Source organism: Lygodium microphyllum, chromosome 11, assembly GCF_053477565.2.
Source record: "Lygodium microphyllum isolate KBCC chromosome 11, Lygodium_microphyllum_v1.1.10, whole genome shotgun sequence".
Classification (NCBI taxonomy): domain Eukaryota; kingdom Viridiplantae; phylum Streptophyta; class Polypodiopsida; order Schizaeales; family Lygodiaceae; genus Lygodium; species Lygodium microphyllum.
This window is the reverse complement of record NC_141145.1, coordinates 60,852,407-60,860,831: the sequence shown is the minus strand read 5'-3', so window position 1 is coordinate 60,860,831 and position 8,425 is coordinate 60,852,407. Positions and strand designations below refer to the sequence as shown.

The window sequence follows — 8,425 nt, the reverse complement described above, 5'->3', positions numbered from 1 at the left end:
CGAAAATAAGAAGTAAGACAATGCATAGCAATGACAAATAAATGAATAGGTGGAAACAAGTCAATGTCACCTTTTGTCATGGTAAATGTGATTGAGGGGGTTATAATTATGTGTAGCACTTGTGGTTTTCAATTAATTCCCCTTGTTATCTTGATATTACTTTGAAGTAGTATTGTATGGGATTGCATGCCTTGATTGGTGGTGAAAAGATTGGATTACAAGCGAAAAGGATTTAAGAAGTAGGGATGAACAGCTTGCAAATGCTATTGATGGTGGTAGCGATTCTCAACACACATGAGATCCAACTTAGTATAAAGGTGCCATGGGGGCAGACATGAACCCCCCTCGCTCTCTCTCTCTCTCTCTCTCATATTCATATGGCTGCTGTTACGGCAAGAGCGCCATCCCGGCTCTTCGCCTTCATTGCTGCACTTCTCCTGATCGCCTGCAATATCGAAGCCACAAGCCTCCTCTCAGGTTCCACTCTCCCATCACTAATCTCGCTTATCATGCTCATTAGCGCTTATTATAACTTCATTATGAGACTATTCGCTTTGCAATATTACCTTACTAACCTCTACTATTTCCACGCGACCACCACCCTCATCCATAGTCATATTGGATCATGGGAGTTTATGGTTTTAGTTTTATGAGATTCATAGACTACAACCCTCCCTACATAACTACATCCATGCTTACAAAGTCCTGGCATATCTGCCCCCATCCTGATCCTTACTCTAGGATTGACATACAATCTTTTCTTCTCCACCCCATTCCCTTACTCTTGACATACAACCTTCTCTTTACATAACACAAATATAGCATTACCTCTAGGAGTTTAAAGTAAGGATCAACTCCCCTTGTTTTCTTGTGTACTGTCGTATTATCATAGTCTATCATCCATAAAAGCATGCACTTTACTCAAACTTGTAGATAAATACCCCCCAAAATGTCTTTACCATGCTAATTTCCTCTATATAGACCTTAAGGTGAAACTTGGGTTGTAAATACAATTGGTGCCCCTCATTGGAATATATTTCACCTTCTTACTTTCTTCCATATTATTGTCATCTTCTTTTGTGGTTTTCCTACATGTAGACCTACGCTGGAATTAGATAAGTTTATCATGCTTTTCTAATCCTTGAACATTTCGTGGGAAGCCTAAATGTAGCAAGGCCTTACTTGTTCTTATATTCTATTATGGTCTTATTCACATTTTAAAGTCTACTCTTACATCTTGCCTTATTAGTATTTCACATTCCTTATCCTACCAATGCTTTCTCTTATTGCCTCTCCTTTCCACTTTCTACAGCTTTTGAAGGACATGAATTGATGAATGGGCATGCACATGACCTTGTAGAATATCAGGTATATCATGTAATAAAAGTGAAGTGCATGTGTTATTTTATACATGACATGGGAAACCTAGTAAGGTGAAAGAATCTTGAATGTTCACATATTTTCGAGAGGTTATCAACATGCAAAATAATACGAGACTCTTAAGCCTCTTTAAGCACATGCATGTCCAAAGTAGGCAACCATCAAGGATATTTGTATACCATATCAATGCATGTGTATATCCTCAATAATTTCTCTTAGCATGTAAAGGATTTAATATGCATCTCCTTCAAATGTCAATGAAAAATAATTCATGTCTTTATAAGGGACTAGAGAAATTATTTGAAATCTCTAAAATAGTGATGTCTATTTTGTTAACAATCCAAAACTTGCCTTTGTTTTGTTGATGTGTATGTTATATTGGTGTTATGTAGGGTGGTGAAGCTATTGTAGAAAAGACAAGTGAGAGGTTCTTGATTGACTATGGTCCACATGCAAATCCTCCAGCAAAAGGCTCAAAGAGGAGAAACTAGTAGCACCTCAACTCATGATGCTATCAAATTCAAGAAGTGTAGTAGTTAGCTACCTACATACTCTAATAAGGAAACCAAATATGAATACTATACACAAACTCCTTATTACCAAACCTCTTAAGTTGTTATGGATGTTCATGGTTTGGAACTTAATTTAATAAAAAGCATATCACCATGGAATGTGCAATTCTTTATATGCCAAATCAAATTCATTCTTCTTTAAGATTTAAAAGAAAGTTTTAAACTTTGAGGGACACTGTTTTTTTTTTTGTCTTTGAAATTACCAATGAACTTTTCTTTAACTACATGTTAAAGCATTAGTTTCTTGCCTTATGAAGGTTTAACTCTTTATGTAAGCATTGCAAGTTCATGGGGGAAAAATCTATATGCTTTAAGAACCAGGCATTAAAAGCATGATGGCCTACTCTTGAAGTAAACTGCATGACGCTTGAGTCATTTCTCGGTTTAAAGGAAAATTTGAATCCTAGCCAACATCATTTCTCTAACATCTGAGATAACATGTTACTTTTAATGGAGCATTATTCCATGAGTTACATCTCTTCATATGTGTATACACATGCATGTTGGTGTGTGTAACTATGGGCAAGTGTCGTATATAGATCAATTAGTTTTTATAATGGACTGTATGCATTCAAGATTGTGTATGGAGTGCTTGATGTTGATGTTGGGTACTCACATAAAAAATGTACAACCATATGCACTTCAATGGCTATTGTATAGGGACTGCTTGATGTTGCATGTGGGAACTCACATCCACAATGTACAACCATGCACTTCAATGGCTATGATAGAGAAAGAAGTCTCTTGAAGTTCTTGCTCTTGGTGAATCATCACGATGGACCTAGGAAGATTTAGATGATTGTGGTGAGGCAATTGATTTTAGATTCGTTGATCAAGGAGCATGAAACCGCTATATGTGATTAAGAGTTGAACAATTTTTTGGAGGAGTTGATGTTATTGGTGCAAGATCAACAATATACAATGGAAATTTACCCATGCTCATTGACCTTCCCTTGTGTAGATCAAACTTTCATATCACATGTAGATGGTCTTGCATTTGCCATGCCAAGATCATGTCCCTTCAAGTTTCCCTTGACCCTCTCTTCTTCCAAATTCCCTTGTGTACCAAAGGTTTCATTGCATCACTAGAAAATGCATTGAAACTTTCATAATTTCTAAAGATATCTAACATGTTTTTTTAAAATAAAGTCACTGAACTTATGTAAGATACTACATTTTAGGTCTTTACTAATTACTTTCTTACAAATTAAATCATGTGGAGGAATAAGAGTATCTAATGATAGCTAGTCTTCAAAATCATTCTCTTGTTGCAAAGAATCTCTCATCCAATTGGGTGCATAATGCAATAGCTCCTTACAGTAATGAAGTTTGGAGATAGTGACCTTAGTGTTTGGTAACTTAGCATAATACTTAGCTTAATATATGACCAAGCTTCCCACACAAATAGCAACATAGGTAGCAAGTGATATAAGCTCTCTTGCATTGCACCTAAATGTTGGTATTTTGAGGTTCATCTTTAGCTAGAATGGACTTGGATTCAACTTAGTTTTATCCCATTCCTTGATTTTTACAAATGAGCTATGTAGTGGTTTGAAACTCCTTTTTAGCATTGTGAGGAAAAGATATGGCTTCATAAAGAGAAGGTGGCTAAAAGATATTGAGCTTTGCTTGGATGCCCAGTTATAGTAACCATCTTCATGCTTTTGTTGCAATGAGTCTTTGGAGATTTCTAAGCCTTGTCACTCTTGTAATTAGTTGTAGACTTGATTTTGTCCTACTAGTAAGGTGAAATAGTCTTCAAAGAAAGAATCATTAAACTGGCTCAACAATCATGATGTATTAAGTGCACAATTCCATATCTCCTTAATGCAATGAAGTTTGGAGATGGTGATCTTAATGGTTAAGTGATACAATGTCTCTTGTGTTAAACATTGATGTTGGTATTTTGAGGTTTAACTTTAGTGTCATTGGACTTGGATTTAGCTTCTTCCTAAGATATTATAGTAGGTTCTCTTGAAGCTGGAAATGCGCCAATGTGGAATGAAATAAAAAATATATATTAAATTTATGGTTATTACTTCTAGTTTGGCTCGGTCGAATATTTAGTTATACTTCATATTTCTACTTTCTTTGCAATGAGTGTTTGGAGATTCTAATATTATCAAGAGAAGTAAACATTGCCAAAACCTTTTATCGTAGGTGGAGACTATATCATATTTTTGTCATGAAATGTTTACCCAATTGCATCTTGCATGAAAGTGGAATTGTGTGGGTAAAAAGGATTCTTTTATTGATGCATAAGGGTTGTCCCAAGTAGAAGGGCATTTGGAACTACAATGAAGGACTATTCCACCATAATGAAGCCTTATCACCCATGTAATTAGTAGTACGCTCGATTTGGTTTTGCTAGGTGAGAGACTCATGTAATTAGTAGTACACTTGATTTGGTCTTGTTAGGTGAGAGACTCTTCAAAGAATAGTCATCAAAATGGTTCAACAAATAGAAATCTTTCTTTCCTTCAAATTTAGTAAATGCAAATCACTTTTGATTGATCTTTTATTCCTTCTTGGCTTGTTGGCCATGAAAGACATCATGGAGGATATTAGTGATGTGATCACGTTTGATTTGGGATGCTTGGTTTGGCAATCATGTTCTTGATGAGTCCTTGGAATCTTAGCGAAATTATATTGATGTGTTTCCACTTGTTATTGAGAGAAATTTCTAAAAGTAGAGATTCATTGTTATAATGCTTTGACTTTGATGGTTTTGGAAATTTATATCTTTTTGGAAATTCAAGAATTTTATGTATCAAAACTCTAAGAGGCTTGAAATCAATGAAATAGAACTTGCTACTATAGTTCTCATAGCACAAGAATATTTGTACACTTGTTTAAAGCTTTAGGAGTAAGACTTAATCCAAAGCTTTAGCCTTAATAGTTGATAAGAGAAGGGCCCTTCCACTAAAAGCACATGTAATATAAAGGATAATAAACTAATATAGATTAAGCCTTTATCAAGAAATCTATTAATGTTGTATTGAATTCATTTTTGATACAATGGACTATCTATATAGGGAACTTTGTGACAATGAGTAATATGATGCAAGAGATTTATCTCATGATCAAGGTCTCCATAGGATGGTGGCAAGTGTGGATGATAGTCTTCCACAAAGTACTATTTGTATGCATTTTTGTGCATGATCAAGAGAGGATTAGTTTAATGGCAAGTGCAAATGATAATCTTTTGCAAAGTCCTATTTGTATGCAACTAGAAAGCATTTTTGTGCATGCGTAAGAGTGGATGCTTTTACTTTGCAAACATAAATCATATATACATTATTTATTTTCCAAGTGCTCTTTTGGCTTGCATGTGAGCCATTAGAGAAAACATTTTAAGCTCAACATCACCTATTAAAGTTATAATTTGTCTTGAGAATCAAAAGTAATGGTGTCTATGCTTCCTCTTTTTGCAAAGAATCTATCATCCAATTAGGTGCATAATTCAATAGCTCCTCAATTTAATGAAATTTAGAAATGGTGGCCTTGATGGTTGGCCACTTGAGACGATAACAAGCTTATGACATTGATATCAAGTGATACAAGGTCCCTTTTATTGCATATTAATGTTTGAGGTTTGAGATTTAATGTTTGTATTGATAACAAGCTTATGGCATTGATAGCAAGTGAGACAAGGTCTATTTTTGTTGCTTGTGAAGTTAAAGTATGCCAATGTGGAATAAATAAGAAGGGGTTATAAGGTTTCACTTCTTTCTTATAGTCTAGTTCTGCTTCCCTTGATTGTTATGGATAAGCTATGTAACAATTTGATACTCCTTTTAGTAGTGGGAGCAAAAGATATGGGTTCATAAATGGAATGTGGCTAAAGGGTGTACTTTCTTTGGAATGAGTCCTTGAAAACTTCTAACATTATCAAACAAAGTAAAAATTTCTAGAATCTTTTGATGTAGATGGTCATGCAAGATTTTCCCAATTGTGTCTTACACAAAGGTGAAATTGTGGGGGATATGAAAGATTATTTTACCTTTACTTGAGAGTCAGGAAAGTTGAAAGTATGTTGAAGGATGTTCTATCATACTGAAGCCTTGTGAGCCATATAAGTGGTTGTGCACTTCATGTTGTCCTACTACGATAAAGTTTTTTCAGAGAAATACTCAATCATAAAAATGTCTCAACCATGATAAAACAAAATTTCAATATTTATTTCCATCAAATTTAGCAAACTATGCTAGCAATTGATTGATCTCTTGGACCCTTTTGGGCCGTTATGGACATTAGAGACACAATGGAAAATGGTAGCAATGTGGTCATCTTAGGTTTGGGATGCTTGGTTTTGGTAGTCATGCTTTGAGAGAGTCCTTGGAATTTCAAGGAGATTGTATTGACACAACCCCACTTGTTATGGAAGAGTAACTTTTAGAAACATAGATTCATTGTTAAATTCTTTGACTTCAATGGTTTTGGGCATTTATAGTTTTCATTTTGGAAAATTAGGGACTTGATGTGTCAGCAATATAAGAGGCTCAAAATCAGTGAGGTAGAACCCATTGTTGCAACAATGAATTCACTCAACAAGGACTTCTATTTAAAACTTTAGGAATAAGCCTTAATCCAAATCTTTAGAAAAGCTTTAGTGCTTGAGAAGAAGAGGCCCCCCTTTTTTTGTTAATTAAAAATGGATCAATTTGTTGTCAACCATGCAATAAGGTCAATCTTATGTAATTTATACTCCTTTAAGTTTGTCCACAACAAATCATCTACCCATAGAATTAGATATCTCTTTGTGCCACTTACTTTATTCAATGCACTATACTCCATGCACATGTGATATGACTTATATTCATCCTTTACACTAGCAACACAAATAATCCAAAAGATAATGGATTAGGCTAGACTAGGGCATTATCAATGCCATTAATTCACCCTTCAAATGTAGAGATTACTTTATACAATGAAGGGGTAGTTTCTAGTTGCAACTTTATAGCCAATTTTTTTAAAATGAAGTCTTGTGAACTTCTACAACATACTAAATTTTGAGTCCTTAACAATTCATTTGATATGAACTAAATAGGTAGAGAAATAGGAATACATAAATATGGATTATTTTTAGTAGCTAACTCCTATTGCAAACAATCTCTCATCCAATCAAGTGCATGATTCAATAGCTCCTCAATGTAATGAAGTTTGGAGATGGTGTGGTTGTAGTAGTAATAAAAGATGCATATTGGTCAATGGTGAGACCATTGAGGACATTGTGGAGGAGGATAGCAACAACTTTTTGATTTTGGCATCCAATGAAAGAAATTCCACCTCTAAGGTTGCCTTGACCCAAGACATTAAGTCACTTGATTTACAACTTGTTGTCTAAGAAGAGGAGGATGTTCAGGAAGACATTGACAAGATAGAAAAACTTAGCGCCAAGGAGAATCATGTGCTTCACCTTGGAGAGTAGGTTCAAGTTGGGATTATGTCAACTTTTTTATTTTTTTAGCTCAAAAAATAGAACCTCCACCCCTTCCATTATGTCATCTTGTTCCATATGAAGTTATAAGGCTAGATTTTTCCTCTAAGTCCTGATTGATTCCTTCTTTTGATAATGTCTCCTATATGGAGACGATGGAAAAATTCCTTGATTTTGTCAAGACGTCCTTTAGTGAGGTAGTGGCCGTTACACCTTAACATATGGAGGATTGGGGGTCAATATAGAGGGAGCCCAATAAACAATTTGAGAATGAGTTAACTGATAAATGGGTTGATCTCAAAGAAAGAAAGCTCTTAGTTTGGGATGTCAACCTTAAATATAAAACACAGTTGAAAATGATAAAATATCATATGTTCAAATGTGTATACATTTTTTGTAAAACTTTGAATATTGCAATGCTATTAGTAATTTTTTTTTGTTTTATGGATGTAGTTTATGCAGATTACGTTGAGAAGCATCTAAGAGTTGATGCCAATTCATGGATGTTGGCAAGAGAAAAGAAGGGGAGCTCTAGATTTAACTAATGCATAAATTAATTTCATTATATTTACTTAAGAGACTATGGTTTCATTAAGGAAGAAAATGGACTATGGTTTCATTTCTCTCTCTACCATTTTACTTGAGTGTCTTCTAATTTTTGTATAAATTAATTTCATTATATTTACTTTGTAATGGACTATGGTTTCATTTCTCTCTCTACCATTTTGCTTGAGTGTCTTCTAATTTTTACTATCATGGTAACTTGAACTGCCTAATAAGAGCCTCGATCTACAACAATTCTCTTTTTCTTCCCTCTTTCTCCATACTATCTCTCTTTTTCCTAGCATTAGGGCCCAAAACACTTCAACAAAGGAACTTTTGTTAATCATGAGATTAAGGAAAGGGCCAAAGAGAGTTTACCACACGTGCAAGAATATGGTATTTTTGTCTCCTCCTTTTTGGAGATAGTAGAGTCCACTTTGTGATTCTCTCCTCATTTTTAGCCAAAATCTCTAAAGTCTGACATGTTTTG

General features: G+C 34.6%; 1 long non-coding RNA gene across 2 annotated transcripts; it reads left to right on the top strand.

The window, feature by feature from the left end:
- Positions 1-263: 263 nt before the first annotated feature.
- Positions 264-7,966, top strand: LOC148028871 (uncharacterized). Of its 2 annotated transcripts, none has more exons than XR_015692336.1 (4): positions 264-477; positions 1,313-1,368; positions 1,773-1,870; positions 7,855-7,966. It is a non-coding gene; the product is annotated as an uncharacterized LOC148028871 (long non-coding RNA). The 2 variants fall into 2 exon arrangements; XR_015692337.1 differs by lacking the exon at positions 7,855-7,966 and adding an exon at positions 5,882-7,848.
- Positions 7,967-8,425: the final 459 nt, after the last annotated feature.